This window comes from Artibeus jamaicensis, unplaced genomic scaffold (genome assembly GCF_021234435.1).
Source record: "Artibeus jamaicensis isolate MK-2021 breed Jamaican fruit bat unplaced genomic scaffold, CSHL_Jam_final contig_233, whole genome shotgun sequence".
NCBI classification, from domain to species: domain Eukaryota; kingdom Metazoa; phylum Chordata; class Mammalia; order Chiroptera; family Phyllostomidae; genus Artibeus; species Artibeus jamaicensis.
In genome coordinates this window covers 54756600-54777087 of record NW_026521486.1, presented here as the reverse complement: position 1 = coordinate 54777087, position 20488 = coordinate 54756600, and the positions used below count along the sequence as shown (strand labels likewise).

The 20488-nt window shown below is 39.8% G+C and overlaps 1 long non-coding RNA gene across 3 annotated transcripts in view; it reads left to right on the top strand.

Moving 5' to 3' along the window:
• The window catches only part of LOC128626870 (uncharacterized), a 47788-nt gene that overhangs the window by 12843 nt on the left and 14457 nt on the right, over window positions 1-20488 (top strand). The window contains exons 2-3 of one of the 3 annotated variants that reach the window (XR_008390963.1): window positions 3289-3389; window positions 20187-20367. This is a non-coding gene — a long non-coding RNA (uncharacterized LOC128626870). Of the gene's footprint in view, window positions 1-3288; window positions 3390-4132; window positions 5347-20186; window positions 20368-20488 lie in introns of those variants that run through there. The other 2 variants (XR_008390961.1, XR_008390962.1) reach the window with 2 other exon arrangements.

Genomic DNA, 20488 nt, shown 5'->3' with positions numbered 1-20488 from the left:
CCCTTACCAGTCGGGCTGAAGAATTTGTTGTTAGCGGACTTCTGAAAAGTTCAGTTTTCCGTGTTCTGGTTGTGTTTTCTGATGCTAATATTTAGTTGTCCCTAAACTTGGTTGTGTGAGGAGGCACAGCACATCCACCTAAACCTCCATCTTGGCGGAAGTCCTCTCATGGTCTATTTCTTAAGAGGCTTTCAAATAATTCTCCTTTTCTCAGTCTCTCCTTTTACCCCCATTTCCAGAGATAACTAGTGTACCAACTCTTGAGTCTTTTGGGAGTTCTTCAACTAAATTGAGTTGGCTCTTAGGTTTCCTACCGATGGCTTGTTATTCAATACTTCCAATTATGCTAAATCATTTACCACTTGTCCATTTGCTTGCTAGCTCCTAAAATTTCATTGTTGCGAGTCTTCTCTTTTTTCCCTGGGGATTATTGTTTTATTTTAAACATTATTTACTATCATATTTGTGGATTTCAGTAGAGAGTAGACAAAAATTATATGCTAAATTTGCCATTATTTATTACTTTTCTTATTAGCCAGGCTCAAAAGTCACAACATGTGCACAGTCAGGTTCTGGAAATCTGCCTTTAAAAGTGTTCATGACACCTACCCTGAGCTAGCTGAAAAGTATGAAGATGCTACTTATACAGTCTAGAAACTTGCTATTGAAAATATATTCTGTAGACTAGTATTGCTGGCATTAGCTGGGAATTTATTTTAAAATCTGAAGAATCTCTGGCTCTGTACCAGACTTGCTGAATCAGAGTCCACATTTTAACAAGACCCTCAGCTAATTCACAGCCAAATGCAAAGTTGAGAAGCACTGGTTCATAACAGTAGACCTAACTTTCTATTCATTAGTATTAAATTTTATATGTAAACCAATTGACCAGGATCTTTCATCTTAAATGCACACAACTGTCCCTAGGGATACGACCTGGGGGAAACAATAGTTAGTCACACAAGTTGAGTGATTCAGAACAGGTCCTGGGACTCAAGCTCTGTATATAATTATGCCAATTTTCAGGGTAAAGACTTTCTGTGTGATTCAGTGGAATGACAAATACAGACACAATTTACTCTGGTGGAAAGAGTGTACATGATGCATGTCTTACCATTTTTGGGAACCAAATTTTAAAAAGCAAGTATTGGTGCTTGTATAAATGATATGGACAAAGATTAGAACAGTCAATTCACCCTTGCCTTTGTCAACACTTTGACTTCAAAGAATTAGAAAAAAGCACCTGCTGCCTTGAAAATAAGGTCATTTATTCTCTCAAATCCAAGTCCTTCTAGATCCAAAATATTAAACCTCAGAAGAAAAGCTCACAGATTAAAACTTGGTCATTGGGTAGGATGGAGTGTGTTCCAAAAAATCTCCTAGCCTGGAAGGAAGAAGCTATTACTTTTATGCCATGTAGGATTAAGGGATTATAGCTACCAATTCTGTGAATTGCCCTTAAATGAACAAGCCTGGCACCAGTGGGCCAAAAGTTAGTAAGATTAGCCAACTGGCTGGAATAAAGGAGTTTGTCAGGTTTTCAAAACAAGTGAATGCCCCAGAGACAGAATTCATAAGATAGTCAAGAAGCTCAGGAGAATTACTGCAAATCATGGCTGTAATAGAGAGCAGAGTCAGCCTGGAAAATACAAGCAGGGAGAGTGTGTGAGCAGAGGTGTCACTGCACAACTACACACGGACATTGTCAGTGCCCAATCCTGCTGGGTCAGCTGGATGAGTCCTGGGCAGAGTCTGCATAAACAGAAAAAGAACCATGTCATTTGTAGAAGAGTTCTAAAGCTGGTGCTAGTGCCAGGTGTAAAGTCAAAAAATAATGCAAGGGTGTAACTGAGTCAATGAGGCAACGATGAGAAGAAAAATGCAGTGTTCTAGGAGTGTCAGAAGACTGTTGGATCAGGTGTGAGGAGCAGATTGAGGAGAGGTGTAAGAACAAAGACCAGGAATGATTTCCTTTGATTCCTGTATACCCTGCAGTAGCTGCTTGGAAGAGCTACATGGGGTCCAATAGTTAGCTGATGGGGATTTGGAGCAGACAAGTTCCAGGGAAGGCAGGAACACTCTCTTAGACAGGGTATCTAATTGGAATAAACAGAAGTCTGATAACTGGCTATATAGCTTTTATACTGCCATAGTAATCAATAATGCTAACCCAGATATCGGAAGGAATTGGCAGCCTTGTGACTGTAGAAATAATAATGAGAACTAACAATTGCTAACAGCATGGATTCAGTGTTCCAGGGAACTAGCCGTTTTCAGTTCCTGTCCCAGCTAAGAACAGAACAGACTAAGCAGAGTAAGTGGGTTGACTCAGATTGACCTCCACCTGGTGACTCTGATTAATATGTAATGTGTATAGATACATAGCATTTTGTATAAGAATTCTAGTAACTAATTCAAAAGGACCATGACCTTCAGACATTTCAGCTTTGGGAGGTTTGCTAACCTTCTACTGTAAAACTGGGATAATGCAAAACCGGGGGGGATGCACACCAGACCATCCCTCGACCGGTTTCAAGATCCTTATCATAATGGACTGTGCTGGTCTGCAGATAAAAAACTTTTCAATCCTGTCCCCTTGGTCTCTCTGTTCTGCTTTCCCTCTCCCTCCTTTTAAAAACCTCTGCTGTACTGAGATGTTAAGATGGTCTTTAGGACAAGGGCCTCCCATCTTCTCAGGCTGCCGGCTCTTGATAAACCATTTTCCCTTACACCAGCACCTGTCTCTGGAGTACTGGCTCTTGAAGCAGCAGGCAACCGAAAGTGGGTTCAGTAGCAGTAGCATTATGAGTAGAATAATCACTCTGAAGTAGCACCTGAAGCTTAATGAAGCTATTTTTCAGAGATACAAACCTGTTCAAAATGGACTCCTTTCTCTCCTGGAAAATGAAAAATGTGTTGAGTCCTCATTCTAATGAGACATAGAATAGGGTGAAAGGGTGCTTGTTTTGTTTTTTGTTTGTTTGTTTGTTTATTGCCAGCTATACACCTATCTTCCAGAGAAGGATACTGTGCTTATTACCCAGAGACGGATACAATGAATGTTAGGACTGTGTGTCTGCTCATTATGGGGAGAGCAGGAGAATGTCTTTACTTGTACAAAGGAAAGTTGCATCTTGTCATCAAAGACATAAAGTTGTTTTGTTCTTTTGTGGAAGTTATGTATATATATAAAATAATTCAGCAGGTGATGAATGGCCAAAGGGATAAAATGTGATAGTTATGAAGCTATTTTCTCTTAAGTATCTACCCTTCTTTGCTCTCTTTTAGGCTGCTGTGCCTGGGACTCTGAAAATCATATTTCTCTTATGTCAGCTCTTCCCGTCAGGGTCGTCTAACTGGCTGTACAGAGGAACTAGGACACTAAAGAGGTAAGGGACCTAGTCCTCCTGTTTGCTGTCTGTTCCTGTCAGGGTCCCTATAGCAGTCGTTCTTCATTCTGTCATCAACACTTGTTAGCAGCAACACTTGACTGCAAGTCGCAGGTCGTTTCTACTCTCCAAACATTATGCCCCTTCAGAGATACCACCACCCACCAGCAGGCACCTCTTCCCTACAGGCCTGACTCCCAGCTCTGCAGAGATACCTCTGAGCTCCTGTGGCACCAGCAGCATTCAGCCAGTGCCCCACGCTCAGGGATCCACGTTCTAGCCCCTTGGGAGAAGGGGGGGGGGTCTCGTCTTAGAGCGGCATGACTCAAATAATCCCCACATCTTTTCTTTCCCAGCTGCATGAGTGGCAGTTGCTTCCTGCAGTCCTACTTCCACAAAACTTCAGTCCTTCTTGTCTTTCAGTCATCTCAATCACTGGTTCACAATTCTTTGTGTGAAATCCTCTCTCTTAAAATAGCTGCTATTATTTTTGTTTTTCTACTTAGGCCTAACTGATACTTATTGCTCTGGCTATTCTGACATACACTCTTTCAGAGATTAAGCCCTTTCCCCTATTTGAAAACCACTGCTGTAATTGTGGTGCCATATGTCCCAGTTTCCCTGGAACAATGCTGACTTATGCCTGCTGCCCTGGCATAAATTGTTAAGAGTGTAATGAAATACAGAGTTCCCTCAGACATAAGGGGCTACTGTCACTCAAGGGAATGTTTTCTACCTCTCAGGTATATTGTGGAGCAAGAAAATCAGAACCACTGCTATAAAGTAATCAAAACAATATACTACTGGCATAAAAATAGGCACATAGACCAATAGGATGGCACTGAGAATCCAGAAATAAATCGCACATATATGGTTAACTAGTATTTGACAAGGGAGCCAAAAATACTCAATGGAAAGGAGTCTCTTCAATAAATGGCCTTGGGAAAACTAGATATTCATATTCAAAGGAATGAAATTGGACCCCTATCTTACAGCAGTCACAGAAATTAACTTAAAAAGGATCACAGACTTAAATTTAAGACCCTATATTGAAGTCTTAAAGCTCCTACACAAAGACATGAGGAAAAAGCTTCCTTGACATTGGTCTTGGCAACAATGTTTTGGATATGACACCAAAAGAAACAAAAGCAAAAATAAACAAACTGGAACACCAAACTAAAAAGCTTCTACACAGCAAAAGAAACCATCAACAAAATGAAAACACGACCTACAAAATGGGAGAAAAATCTTTGCAAGCTATATATCTAATAAGGGGTTAATATCCAAAACATATAAGGAATTCATACAACCAAGTAGCAGGAAAAAATCCAATTTAAAAGTGGGCAGAAGATCGAATAAACATTCTTCCAAAAAGGATATACAAATGAAAAGATGTTTAATATCACTAGTCAACAGGGAAATGCAAATCAAAACCACAATGAGGTATCACATTACAACTCTTAAAATGGCTATTCTCAGAAAGACAAGAACAAGTATTAGTGAACATATGGAGAAAATGGAACACTTGTACATTGGTGGTGAGAATGTAAATTGGTACAGCGACTATAGAAAACAGTATGGAACTTCCTCAAGAAATTAAAAATAAAACTATCATATGATTTAACAATACCACTCCTGGGTTTATACCTGAAGAAAATGAAATCTCTGTCTTGTAGAGATATATGTATGCTCACATTCAGTGCCACATTATTCACAGTGACCAATACATGGAAACAACCTAAGTGTCCATCAATGAATGAAAGGATAAAGAAAATGTGAGAGTATATATATTTAATATACATGATATATTAAATATATAATATCTAGATGATACAGGGTGCAGCCGGGGGGGGGGGGCCCAAAAAACAGATTTGGAATGGTGTCCAGAATTCAAAGTGTATAGGAATATTGGAGAGACATGTAAGATGTCCTCACCCCCCCTCCCCAGGGGGAAGAAACGAATGGAGCCAGGCCATTGAGAGCTGTTTTGCATAGCAACAGTTTTGCAGCTAACCTCTGGAATGGTTATTTAACATATCTATAATCTTTAACTGGTTTCATAGATATGTTAAATAGGAGTGGCCAAGTTTGGAGGACTCAGGAGGATGTAACTAAGGTCTGCACTCCTGAGTGAGAAGGGCTTGAGGACTCAAGATGAAACTAGGGGGCTGCGCTCCTGAGTGAGAGATCCTGTGTGGGAGCTTGGAAAAGATGGGCTCCAGGACATGAGGGGATAACTGCCCAGGTGAAAGGGAAAACCAGGCAGCTCTGCCAGAATGGAGATCCCTGCAGCCAGGTGAAGAAGAAAGCCACATGCTTTTGGTGGAGTGTGAACTCCAGCTTTGGTAGAAGAGGCCCACGTGGCTTTGGGATGCCTCCTTTGGCCACGTGGCCTGAAAAAGCAAGAGAGACTTTGACTGGAACTGGGTACAAAGGACTCTTGCCAGTGGACCATGAGAGGGTACCACAGTACTTTGGATTAACTCGAGATCCTGCACAGTGACACAGCTGACGGTGCCAGCAGCCTGCAATACAGACGTGTGCTCTTTTCCTGATTTACAGTACCCGGAGTTGGGACAGTGGGAGAAGGGAGCGCTGTGTGGGTGAAGGTGTATACCCTAAAGGACTTTGATATTTTAGTGGTGGCATTAGGCCTGAATAGCATTAAATAAACATTTTGTTTCCTTTTCACAAATCTCTGGCATTAAGAGATGTCTTTCCAATTGGCGGCGGACAGAAGGGCCCAGTAGATTTTAGTATTTTATTTTTGGGAGGGGCCCCTGTTGTATAGCAGTTTTGGGCATCCCTAGGTGGGCTAAATATTGTACTGCCCCTCCCTCGGACCTCTTGTTCAGTAACATAGAGACATACACATACATATACAACATGGAATGTTAAGAAGCCCTAGCTACAGTGTGGCTCAGTTAGCTAGAGCATTGTACCATGGACCGAAAGGTAGCAGGTTTGATTCCGGTCAGGACACATACCCAGGTTGCGGGTTTGATCCCTGGTCGGGGCACCTGCGAGAAGACAGCCAAGTCGACATTTCTTTCTCACATTGATGTTTCTCTCCCCGCCCCCTCTCTAAAAGCAATGAAAAACATGTCTTTGGTGAAGATTTTTTAAAAAGGAGGAAATCCTGCCATTTATGACAACATGGATGGACTTTTCAGGGCATGATGCTAAGTGAAATAAGACAAAGACAAATGCTACATGATCTCATTTCTATGTGGAGTCTGAGAGAGCCAAACTCACAACAGAGAGTAGGATGGTGGCTGCCAGAAGACAGGGGAGACAGGGTGACAGTGGTCAAAGGATGCAAACTCAACCTTACTCACCTTTCCTTCATATCATAGGTAAGTATCACATCATCACACCACACTCCTTAAACATACACAATGCTGTGTGTCAGTTGTATCTCAATAAAGCTGGGGAAATATTTAAAAACCAGAATTACTGCTTAACAATAAATAATAGAATTAATTACAGATAAAAGATTGCTTAACACCAACAGCTAAAAGATTAAGAAAGTATAAAATTTATAAAGTAAATCAAAGAGTCAAAAATTAAAATAGCAAATACCCTGAAAAATAAAGATGAAAGAAAGTAAAATTGAAAGATAATTAAAATGATAAAATTAGTCCTGGCTGGTGTGGCCTAGTTGATTAAGTGCCAAGGGTCACCAGTGTGATTCCTGGTCAGGGCACATGCCTGGGTTGCAGGCCAGATCCCTAGTTGGGGGTGTGCGAGAGGCAACCAATCAATGTGTCTCTCATATATTGATGATTCTCTCCCTCTTTCTCTTTCCCTTCCCTTATCTCTAAAAATAAATAAAATCTTTTTTTAATGATAAGTTATTTTTAAAATTAAAGGGAAAATATAATGTAAAGATTAGATAAAAGTCAAAGATTAGCCCTGGCTGGTTAGCTCAGTTGGTTAGAGCATCATCCCAATATGCCAATGTTGTGGGTTGGATCCCCAGTCAGGCCACAGACAAGAATCACCTAATGAATGCATAAATAAGTGGAACAGCAAATTAATGTTTCTCTCTCTCTCCCTTCTTTCTCTCTGAAATCAACTGATACTTTTTTTTTTAATTTCAGTGGTTTTTTTTTTAAAGATTTTATTTATTTATCTTTAGAGGACAAGGGAAGGAGAGAGGGAGAGAAATATCAATGTATGGTCGCCTTTCATGCGTCCCCTGCTGGGAACTGGCCTGCAACCCAGGCATGTGCCCTGACTGGGAATCAAACCGCAATATTCTGGTTTGCAGGCCCGTGCTCAATCCACTGAGCTACACCAGCCAGGGCCCAATCAATTAATTTTTTTTTAAGTCAAAGTTTAACATGTAATACAGTTTCAATAAATACAATAAAAAGATAAACATAATATTAAATTCAGACAACAAAAGATTTTAAATAGGAGAATAAAAGTTAAATGATGCGTAATAAGAAGGAAATTCCAGCAGATTAGACATAAAAATGCAATACACTCAGAAATGTAAAAATTGAGTAGACAAAAATCAAAATATCTTTAAACAATGCAAAAAACATGAACAATTTTAGAGTCTAAGAAATGTAAAATGTCTTTGAATTAAAAGGGATAGCGGCTTAAGAGCTTTAAGGTTAACACCTTGTTTCAGGGGAAGACAAGCTCCCTGGTTGGGGCTGAGCGAAGCAGTCTTGGCCATCCTGCCCTCAAGAGTGGCTCACAACGCCAGTACCTGAAAAATGTTAAAACACCTGCCAGACAGGGCTGAGTATTCCCTGTCAAAGCTGCTGGCAGAGAGGCTACAACTAGACGTTAACCTGCCTGAGGAGTCTAAACACAGTATTCCAGGCTGTAATGTGACAGGTAAGGAGCCAGGTTGGCTGGGTGACCAGTTGCAGAAATATCTCTGCCCTTAATCACCTCCAGAAATAGCTTCAAAGGTTGCTTAGCTAAGAAGTTGCAGAAAAAATATTATGATTATTATTTTAAGTGTTTGATCCTGCCATGGAAAAAATATGTGGTTTAGACAATTTTATAATCATGCTAAAAGAAAAATGAGTTGTAAGTCCTCTATAGAAACTGCATAACTAAATGGAGACAGCAAACACCCATTAAAATGGAGGGCAGTAGAAATATCTCTCAAATAGAGCATTAAATGCAAATGTATTAACTCTCATGTAGAAAAAGTTGCCAGGGATATTTGCTGGCAACAAGACAGTTAAAAAGACATTAAAAATAACTAGGAGATCTAAGATCTATCACATCAGTATAATTTAGGAAAGTCAAGTATTATTACCACAATATAAAATTTTAGAGCAAAATCATTAAGGAGAAAAACAGGATCACTCAATAATGATAAAAATAACTTAACAAAAGTTAATGATCCTGAACAACTAGATGCAAAATACAACTTATAAAGAGGAGAAGAATGAGAAGAAAGCAGGGATAGGTAAAATACAATGAAAGATTTCAGTGTTTGACTATCAAAACATGTTATTGAGTATGCAAAAATTTTAATGAAGAATCTATTATACACTATATGGTCCTTTTTTATTACTTTATTATTATTCAATTACAGTTATCTGTATTTTCTCCCCACCAATCCCCTCCACCCCAGCAAAACCCACCTCCCTCCCTTGCTTCCACCCTCCCCCTTGGTTTTGTCCATGTGTCCTTTACAGTAGTTCCTGAAAACCCTTCTCTCCACTGTCCCCTGCCACCGCCTCCCCTCTTGCTATTGTTAGATTGTTCTTAATTTCAATGTCTCTGGTTATATTTTGTTTGCTTTTTTCTTTTGTTGGTTATATTCCAGTTGGTTATACTAAAGGTGAGATCATACAGTATTTGTCCCTTACTGCCTGGCTTATTTCACTTAGCATAATGCTTTCCAGTTCTATCCATGCTGTCACAAAGGGTAGGAGCTCCTTCTTTCTTTCTGCTGCATAGAATTCCATTGTGTAAATGTACCATAGTTTTTTGATCCACTCATTTACTGATGGGGATGTAGGTTGCTTCCAGCATTTAGCTGTTGTAAATTGTGCTGCTATGAACATTGAGGTGCATAGGTTCTTTGGATTGGTGTTTCAGGGCTCTTAGGGTATAATCCCAGCAGTGGAATTGCTGGGTCAAAAGGCAGTTCCAGTTTTAGTTTCCTAAGGAAATTCCATACTGTTTTCCACAGTCGCTGCACCAGTCTACATTCCCACCAACAGTACACTAGGGTTTCCTTTTCTCCACATCCTCTCCAACACTTGTTTGTTGATTTGTTTATGATGGCCATTATGACCCATGTGAGGTGGTATCTCATTGTGGTTTTAATTTGCATCTCTGTGATGGCTAGTGGTGCTGAGCACCTTTTCATATGTCTCTGGGCCCTCTGTATGTCCTCTTTGGAGAAGTGTCTGTTCAAGTCTTTTGACCATTTTTTTCTTTTTATTAATTATGCCATTACACTTGTCTCATTCCCCCCCCTTCATTCCCCTCCACCCTGCATACCCCCTCCCCCACCATTCCCCCCTTTAGTTTATGTCCATGTGTCACAAGTCTTTAGATTCTATATTTCCCCTACTATTCTTGCCCTCCCCCTTATCTATTTTCTACCTACCATCTATGCTACTTATTTTCTGTACCTTCTCCCCCCATCTCCTCCTCCCACTCCCCTGTTGCTAACCCTCCTTGAGATCTTCATTTCTATATTTCCACTCCTGATCTAGCTGTTCTTTTAGTTTGCTTTCGTTTTAGGTGTGGTTGTTAATAACTGTGAGCTTGTTGTTCTTTCACTGTTCATGTTTCTTTAACTTCTTTTTCTTAGATAAGTCCCTTTAACATTTCATATAATAAGGGCTTGGTGATGATGAACTCCTTGAATGTGACCTTATCTGAGAAGCACTTTATCTGTCCTTCCATTCTAAATGAAAGCTTTGCTGGATAGAGCAATCTTGGATGTAGGTCTTTGGATTTCATGACTTGGAATACTTCTCTCCAGCTCCTTCTTGCCTGTAAGGTCTCTTTTGAGAAATCCGCTGACAGTCTGATGGGCCTCCTTTGTATGTGACTGTTCTCTTATCTCTTGCTGCTTCTAGGATTCTCTCCTTCATTTTAATCTTGGCTAATGTAATTATGATGTGCCTTGGTGTGTTCCTTCTTGGGTCCAACTTCTTTGGGATTCTCTGAGCTTCCTGGATTTCCTGGAAGTCTATTTCCTTTGCCAGATTGGGGAAGTTCTCCTTTATTAGTTGTTCAAATAAGTGTTCCACTCGTGGCTGTTCCTCTTCCCCTTCTGGTACCCCTATAATTCAGATGTTGGAGCATTTAAAGATGTCCTAGAGGTTCCCAAGCCTCTCCTCATTTTTTGAATTCTTGTTTCTTCATCCTTTTCTGTTTGGTCATTTTTTTCCTCTTTCTGGTCCACTCCTTTGATTTGAGTCTCAGTTTCCTTTCCGTTACTATTGGTTTCCTGTGCATTTCCCTTCATGTCAATCAGTTTAGCCTTCATATGTTCCTCTAATTTGTGACTAAAATCAACCAGTTCTGTGAGCATCCTGATCACCAGTGTTTTGAACTATGCATCTGATAGGTTGGCTACCTCTTTGTCGCTTAGAAATATTGGCTCTGGGGCTTTGAGCTCTTTTTCTGCTTGAGCCATAATGTTTTGGTCTGTTCTTGCCTGTTAGGTATGAGGGGCGGAGCCTCAGGTGTTTACCAGGGTGGGGCGACCCAGTTGCAGGTTGTGATGCTGTATGTGGGGGAAGGGTCAGAGAGGGGTAATGGTGTTTGTTCCACTGTCTCTTGGATTTCGGCCCCCTCTGCTGCTTCCTGCAAGCCAACCGGGCTCCCCTGGTGCCGGCTGCTGGGTGTGTGGGCCTATGCACCCTCCTGGACCCTATGGGTCTCTCCAACAAACTCTCTGTGAGCCTAGGAGCTTCTCCCAGCACCTCAACCCCAAAAGTTTTTCCAATTGGTGCTTTTAGGATTTAATTCCTGTCACTGGGGCCCTAGCCTGCACGGTCTGTCTCACTGATCGCTCCTTCACCTGGTTTATCTGAGTGTGAATGTGTGACCGCGGTCAGCCAGCCACCTTGCGCCCCCACTGGGTCCACCTGTTGCCACCCCACACCTGGGATCTGCCAACCACTGCCTGCGTGCCTGGGACGGTCCAGCAGCCACCGATTTTTCCTGCCAGGACCCCTCTCTGCCAGCCGCTGACTCCACCCTTCCTACCTGTCTGGCTGAGTGGTTCATTGTCGAACTTCTGTACAGTTCAACTTTCTGTGTTTTGGTTGTGTTTTTGTTACTAAAACTTTGTTGTCTTTAAATTTGGTTGTGCAAGGAGGCACAGTGTTTCCATCTACACCTCCACCTTAGCCGGAAGTCTTTTGCCCATTTTTAATTTTTTTTTTTTTTTGTCTTTCTGTAGTGGAGTTGTGTGAGTTCTTTATAATTTTGGAGCTCAAACTCTTGTCCGAGGTAACACTGGCAAATACATTTTTCTATATAGTTGGTTCTCCTTTCATTTTAATGCTGTTTTCTTTAACCATGCAGAAGCTTTTTAATTTGATGAGGTCCCATTTGTTTATTCTTTCCTTTATGTCCCTCGCCTTAGGGAACATATCAGTGAAGATGTTGCTTTATGGAATGTCTGAGATTTTCCTGCCAGTGTTTTCCTCTAGGACTTTTATGGTGTCAACTTATACTTAAGTCTTTTATCCACCTTGAATTTATTTTTGTGTATGATGTAAGTTGGTGATCAAGTTTCATTTTTTTGCATATAGATGGTTCTTTTTTATGTCCACAAGTTATACATTATAATAAATAACTGGTAAATAGGGCAAAGAAATGCCATTTGTTTTCAAGAAGATATGAATGTCACAAATTTGGTCACATACTGGAGCACAGAGATGTACTCCCAAACATCTAAAGGCAGTGTATTTTACTTGTACAATGTGTTCAAGTGAATAACATTGTTACCAAGCAAGGGCCCACTGCCCGATGCTCACAGAAGCCAAAACTAAGACATGAGCTTTTGAGAAAAGAAAAAGCTTTATTTGCGAGTCTACAGGCAGGAAGACAAGAGGCAGGCTCAAAAATCTCTCTCTCTGATCTAGGTAGGGTTCAAGGTGGGATTTTAAGTAGTTTTGCACCAGACCTTCCTGCAATGGACTCTTTGCTTCTGAAAGGGTTCTGGCACTCAGGTCCTTGTCATGTCCCAGTCCTTTGGTTCTATGGTGGGGAGTAGTTAAGGGTTCACACCTTACTCATAAAGTGATGTAAACTTTGGTTCTGAGTTTTGTTAAAAATAGGATAGGACCCATGTGAGCTGGTTCTGTGATTGTAAGAGCAGAATAGGAAAATGTCCAACCACAGAATATATATTAAAATATTCTTTCTTAAAAAAAATCCTCAGCTGAGGACATGCTTATTGATATTAAAGAGAGAAGGGAGGGAGAGAAGGAGAGAAACACAAATGTGAGAAAGAAACATCCATTGTAAGTACCCTGACTGGGGGGACCAAACCTGCAACCTAGGTGTGTGCCCTGACTGGGGATCAGACTTGGACCTTCCAGTTTACAGAATGATGCTCCAACCAACTGAGCCACACTGGCCAGGGCTAAAATATATATATTTTAAAGAGGCAGTAACTCTTTTTAAATTTATTGATTGATTGATTTTAGAATGAGAGGAAGAAAGAGAAAGAGAGACATCGAATTGTTCCACTTAGTTATGCATTCATTAGTTAAATCTTGTATGTGCCCTGACGAGGGACTGAACCCACAATCCTGGTGTATTGGGATGATGCTCCAACCAACTGAGCTACCTAGCCAGGACTAAAATATCCCCTTAACTATTATCTAGATGCAGGATGAAATACAAAGCCAAATAATGCTTAACTGACAAGAAAATTAAATACTACAAACATATGTAAATTTAGATTACACCAAATGGTGAAACTGCTTTATAAATTAGTTGGGCAGTTCCTCCCAAAATTAAACATACAGTTAGCATATGACCCAGCATTTCTACTTTTAAGTATATATCCAAGAGAGCTGAAATAATGTTCACACAAAGACTTGCACACAAATGTTTGTATCAGCATTATTCATAACAGCTAAAAAGTTGTAAACAACCCCAAAATCCATTAACTGATGTATGGAATTTTAAAATGTGGTATAGCTATACAATCAAATAGTATTCAATGGTAAAAGAATGAAGTACTGATATATGTTACAACATGGATGAACCTTGAAAACACGTTAAGTCAAAGAAGCCAGACACTAAATGTCACATACCATATGATCCCATTTACATGAAATGTTCACAGTGGGCAAATCCATAGTGAAAGAAAAATTAGTGATTGCCAGGGGCTGATAGAAGGGGAGAACGAGGAGTGTCCACTGATGGGTACAGAGTTTCTTTTTGGAGTGATAAAACGTTCTGGATTAGATAGTGGTGATGGTTGCATAACCTAAAAATCACTGAATTGTTCACTTTAAAAGAGCAAATTTTATGGTATGTGAATTAAATCTCAACAACAAAAAAGTTAGTTTTATGAAATAGCTACTTTAGAAATAAAAACAGAAAAATAATGAGCAAAGAATTGAAAATCTGCGCCTATCAGAGAATCCAAAATTGCAAGTGGAAGCTGCAGGCGGAAGCCTTCTCAACCGCACAAATAACTTGGATGATCAAATAGAGAGGGTCAATTATCTACTCTACCCAGTACTTAAGTTGCATAGTTCAGGCATAAACTGGGTTCCAAAATGGGCATCTAAGGTATCAGTTTGTAGTTTAATTAAGATCATTATTTCTCTCTGCAGTGGACTGAGCATGAACAGTCCAGGGTGGTACAGCAGCTCTAAGTTATCAGGAATCCTGGCTCCTCAGACCTCATTGCTTTACCATGTCTCAGTGTAGCCCTTGTTCGCAGGGTCCAACGCAACTCATCATCAAGTCTTCATTTCAATCAATAGAAAGGGAAAAAGATGGGGAGAAAGAGGGCAAAGTCCTTTCTTTTAGGGCTGTGAATTGTAAGTTGCATCAATTACTTCAGCTAACATACCATTACCCAGAATTTAGCCATAAAGCCACATATAGATTGAAGGGAGTCTGAAAAAGGATTCCTTTAGCAAAGCAATACTATACCTAACACTGAAAAGTATTTTCACTATGAAAAAATGAGAAATGGATATTAATTTTTACCCCTTGTTCACATGATTTGTACAGAGATGGGCTTATGACCAATGAGAATCAATCCTGGGACCTGTGTTGAAACTATTAGAAAACTTGCAATGCTGGTAAAATGTAGGCATAATTATTGACCATCCTGCCCATCTCAAGGGGAGACCTCGACTGAGAATGATGATTCATAGAGAGTAGAACCAAAAGATGGAGAATGACAGTGTCCTGATGACACGGGTTTAGGTCCTGAATCTATCTGGGCATTTTCTTCCTTAAACGTTTTCTCTTTGAACAGAACATTATCTGCCAAGATATAAAATCTTAGAGTTTCATTCATGGTTTCTCCATTCTATTTGCACTGGAATGTTCCACCTAGAACTGCATAATGTGGTAGCCTTACTCAGCAAACCAAAAACTTGTTCTGTCGGACACTAGCTAGAATATGCAAAATCTCTTCTTGGTAGATGGTTACCACATCCTCCTTTCGTGTGATTGTATATTCCCAGTACGTGGATATCCTGGTACTACTGCTGTTTTTACTCCCACTTCTCTGGGTGGAGTTGCACTACTGCTGGCCTAGATGTACGCAATTACATGTTTTGTGTCCTTGCTGAATGCCCAATGTCCCTTTACCTTGAATTTCCCAATTATGTGAGCCAATACATTTTCCTTTTGCCTAAGGCACTTTGAGTTGGATTTCTGTCACTGGCAAACTTGAGTCCTGACTAATGCTTCCAGTAAGCGTCATTCAAGGAAGAGGAGACATTTCACCAAGCTATGAGTATTCTTGTCTCAGTGGCTTTTCTTAAAGTGGAGAGTAAAATTTAAAACACTAATGTGCCAGTATATTTTTTTTGAGGAACATATGTATGAATGTAAAATTACTTTTTTTAACTTTAGAAGGATATACAGCAAACTAGGAACAGTTGGTTACTTCTGGAGATGGTGTAAACAGAGTAGAATTGGGAATAACAATCAAAAGTGCCTTTCATTTTATCTGTTTTGTTTCACTCTTAGAAATAAGAATGTATACATCATTGTGATTTTAAAATTAGTAACAAAATAACAATTTTTAAAACAAGGTTCACCTTTCCTCTTTTCTACCGGCCCATTCTTGAATATTCAGTCTTTTTAAAAATATTTTATTTATTTTTTATTTATTGACTTTTAGAGAGAGGAAGGGAGAAAGTGAGAGAAACATCAATTTGTTGTTTCCTTATTTATATATTCATTGGCTGACTCCTGTACATATCCTGACTGAGGATTGAACTTGCAATTTTGGCATATCAGGATGATGCTCTAACCAATGGAGCTACCCTGCCAGGACATATTTCTTTATTTTTAGACAGAGGAAAAGGGAGAGAGAGGGAGGGAAAGAAACGTCACTGTGTAGTTGCCACTCATGTACCCCTACTAAGGACTTGGCCCGCAGCCCAGGCATGTGTCCTGACTGGGAATCGAACCAAGGACTCTTTGGTTTGCAGGCCAGTGCTCAATCCATTGAGCCACACCAGCCAGGACAAATATTCAATCTTTGTTGTTGTTGTTTGTTTTTTAAATATATTTTATTGATTATGCCATTACAGTTGTTCTATTTCCCTCCCTTCATTCCCCTTCACCCTGCATACCCCCTCCCTCACAATCCCCCCTTTAGTTTATGATCACGTGTCACAAGTTCTTTAGATTCTATATTTCCCATACTATTCTTGCCCTCCCCCCTATCTATTTTCTACCTACCATCTATGCTACTTATTTTCTGTACCTTCTCCCCCCTTCTCCTCCTCCCACTCCCCTGTTGCTAACCCTCCATGTCATCTTCATTTCTATGGTTCTACTCCTGATCTAGCTGTCCTTTTACTTTGCTTTTGTTTTAGGTGTGGTTGTTAATAACTGTGAGTTTGCTGTCCTTTCACTGTTCATATTTTTATCTTCTTTTTCTTAGATAAGTCCCTTTAACATTTCCTATTATAAGGGCTTGGTGATGATGAACTCCTTGAATTTGATCTTATCTGAAAAGCATTTTATCTGCCCTTCCATTTTAAATGAAAGCTTTGCTGGATAGAGCAATCTTGGATGTAGGTCTTTGGATTTCACGACTTGGAATACCTCTTTCCAGCCCCTTCTTGCCTGTAAGGTCTCTTTTGAGAAATCCCCTGACAGTCTGATGGGAACTCCTTTGTATGTGACTGTCCTCTTATCTCTTGCTGCTTCTAGGATTCTCTCCTTCATTTTAATCTTGGCTAATGTAATGATGATGTGCCTTGGTGTGTTCCTTCTTGGGTCCAACTTCTTTGGGATTCTCTGAGCTTCCTGGATTTCCTGGAAGTCTATTTCCTTTGCCAGATTGGGGAAGTTCTCCTTTATTAGTTGTTCAAATAAGTGTTCCACTTGTGGCTGTTCCTCTTCCCCTTCTGGTACCCCTATAATTTTGATGTTGGAGCATTTAAAGATGTCCTGGAGGTTCCCAAGCCTCTCCTCATTTTTTGAATTCCTGTTTCTTCATCCTTTTCTGTTTGGTCATTTTTTTCCTCTTTCTGGTCCACTCCTTTGAGTCTCAGTTTCCTTTCCATTACTATTGGTTTCCTGTGTATTTCCCTTCATTTCAATTAGTTTAGCTTTCATATGTTCCTCTAATTTGTGACTAAAATCAACCAGTTCTGTGAGCATCCTGATCACCAGTGTTTTGAACTATGCATCTGATAGGTTGGCTACCTCTTTGTCACTTAGAAATATTGGCTCTGGGGCTTTGAGCTCTTTTTCTGCTTGAGCCATAATGTTTTGGTCTGTTCTTGCCTGTTAGGTATGAGGAGAGGAACCCTAGGTGATCACCAGGGTGGGGCAACTCAGTCACTGGGTTGTGATGCGGTATGTGGGAGCAGGGTCAAAGGGGGGCAATAGCGGTCCCCTCTGCTACTTCCTGCCACTGGGGCCTGCACAGTCTGTCTCACTGCTCGCTCCTTCGCTGGTTTATCTGCATGCAAATGTGTGACCGCAATCAGCCTGCCGCCTTGTTCCCTCACTGGGTCTGCCCATTGCTACCCCACACCTGGGATCTGCCCATGGCTGCCTGAGCGCCTGGGTCCGGGGATCTTTCCTGCCTGACTCCCCTCCACTGCTGGCTCCACCCTGCTCCGCTGCTGGGTCCACCCCTCTTACCAGTCTGGCAGAATGTTTCTGTGTTGTTGGACTTCCGTATAGTTCAATTTTCTGTGTTTTAGCTGCATTTTTTGTTACTAAAACTTTGTTGTCTTTAAACTTGGTTGTGCGAGAAGGCACAATGTTTCCACCTATGCCTCCATCTTGGCAGAAGTCCAAATATGCAGTCTTAAAGCAAGGTAGGCATGCATGCTAGGTAGAAGTAGTAGTGTGTGGCAAGATACACAATGTCCAGAAAGAAATGTTAGAACCTAACAAGGTTTAAGAGGGAGTCCATGAAAGAGGGCTGCCTGCTGTGGAGTGTTAGAGCTCACGTGGGGTGTGACAGGGATATACACAGAAAAATAGGAAAGGGGAAATTTGTTATATACAGGCATTTTTTTCAACTCAGTAAATCTACAGAAAGTGGAAACAAGAGTTGTCATTGAGAAGGAAATAAGAAATAGGAAACAGGAAAAATCTAGAATGAACCCTGAGATATTGAATTAGAACAGAAGATAGCTGTGGGAAGTTAAAGTTTTCAATAGATAGATGATAGGTGATTGATAGATAGATAATAGGGATTTAAAAGCAAACATTTGTGTGTATATGTGAAATAAAAATATATTCCCTAACATTCACACTAAAAAGGTCTGGGAGTAGCAACATCCCAATAATAATGAGAACACCTGTCCCCTAGATCTTGGCTTCTAAATACCATTCTCCACTAAAAAGAAACAAGATACTGATTTCAGAGCTGATGCAGGGAAAGTACAGGATGAGCTTGGGATACATTATTTTTTGTGACAGAAAATAAGGAAATGATGGGGACATGACAATTGGGCACAAAGCTGGTTTGAAATGGGTTCCACTGGTTAAACAGGGGAGAAATTGAGCATCAGAAATAAATACTAATATTAATAGAAAATAATCAATTGAATAAAATAGGAAATAATGAATCCATATTGGTATTAATGAACTAATAGAATATTTACATAGTTACATATTTCCCCCACAAAATACTAATAATTACCAAAGGAAGTAAAGTGACTTCACAGTGGAGAAGCTTGGAAAACAGCACCTGAATCAAATGAAGAAGATGAACCTTGTCAGTGATAGGACAAATTGAAATCATGCACCACTTCAGAGGATGCAATGAGAAGAACATAGCCTCATCTGATTGATATTCCTACCAGAGATAGCCTGAATCCAACCATGAGGAAATAGCAGACACACCCATATTGAGGAATATGCTACCACGTAAGTAGTCTGTAACGTTCAAAAATATCCGGGTCATGAAAGTCAAGGAAAGACTAAGGAACTGTTCCAGATCAATGGAGATTAAGAAACATGACAACTAAATACAACATGTGCTTCTGAACTTGATCTTTTCCTACAAAGAACAAGGTGGGACAATTGTCACAACTTAAATAGAACCCTGGCTGGGTAGCTCAGTTGGTTAGACCATTGTTCCCAGTCAGGACGCATATAAGCAACCAACGAGTGCATAAATAAGTGGAACAACAAATTGATGTCTCTCTCTCAAAAATCATTCAATAAATTTTTTAAAAGATTCTCTATGTTTAACCTTAAAAAAAACTTAGAGTCTTGATAACAGTAATGTGACAGTGTTAATTTCCTGATACTGATGGCTGTCTTGTGGTTAGGTAGAGTGGTCTTATTGGTTAAGACCACTTAAAGTATCCAAGAGTGATGTGGCATCATATTAGCATCTTGCTCTCAAATAATTCAGGAAAAATAGTTTTTATACTTTATTTGCAGCTTTTCTGTATGTTTGAGACTGTTTTAATATTAAAAAGGTACATAACATAATGTACGTAAAACTAGTATGTTATCCAAGACACTGCAATAGTGATTTCTTCTAGGAAAGAGAACTGGAGAACTAAGGTATGGTTATGAGGGAAAGACTTACTCTTCACTGCACACCTCTCTTCCTGTATTTTTCTTACCACGTGCATGTACTTTCTATTAAATTTTTTAATCAAAATTTTAAAAAAATAAATAAGAAATATGTGGCAAAAAATGTGCCCAGAAGTTCCATTTCTAAGTATGCACTAGAGAAGCATTTGTACACATGTACAATAAGGCATATAGAAGGATGTTCACTGTAGAATTGTTCATAGTAATGGAAAATAGAAAACAAAGGTTCACTGACTTAAAAAATGGCATATCAATTTAATAGAACACTATGCATAAGTTAAAAGTACAAAGTAGGTCTACATGCATTAATATGGATAGATTGATATAAAAGCATCATACTGCAGAATGTGAACAATATAATACTTTTTATATAAAAAATCAACTGTACATATTCTGAGTGTATGTGTATTTGTGAGCATGTGTAAATGAAGAGGAAAGGTTTGGAAGGATGCACATCAAACTGGCAATGGTGTTTATCTGACAAAGGGATGAGTAACCAAGGGGCCAAGTTTTAGCCTTGTTATTTATTTATTTTATTGTCAAATTGTTTTACAGGAACATCAAGTCAATCTATTACCACAATAAGGTATAAATATTCCTGCAACTGGGGCAGAGAAGGACACAGGCCTGCCAAGTAAAAGAAGGAGAATAAATTATTGGAAAAAACATAAAGCAGCCATTTTCAACCAGTGTTCTTCAAGAGTTTCTAAAACATGCAAAACCTAACTAACTAGTCAGGGGCACTGACCTCTTTTCTCTTAGACTGTCAAATAAAAAATGACAGCAGCCAACACAACAATAGCCACCTGGTGTGAATCAAAATTATACCTATTTTTGTCAAATTGGCAAAAACTATA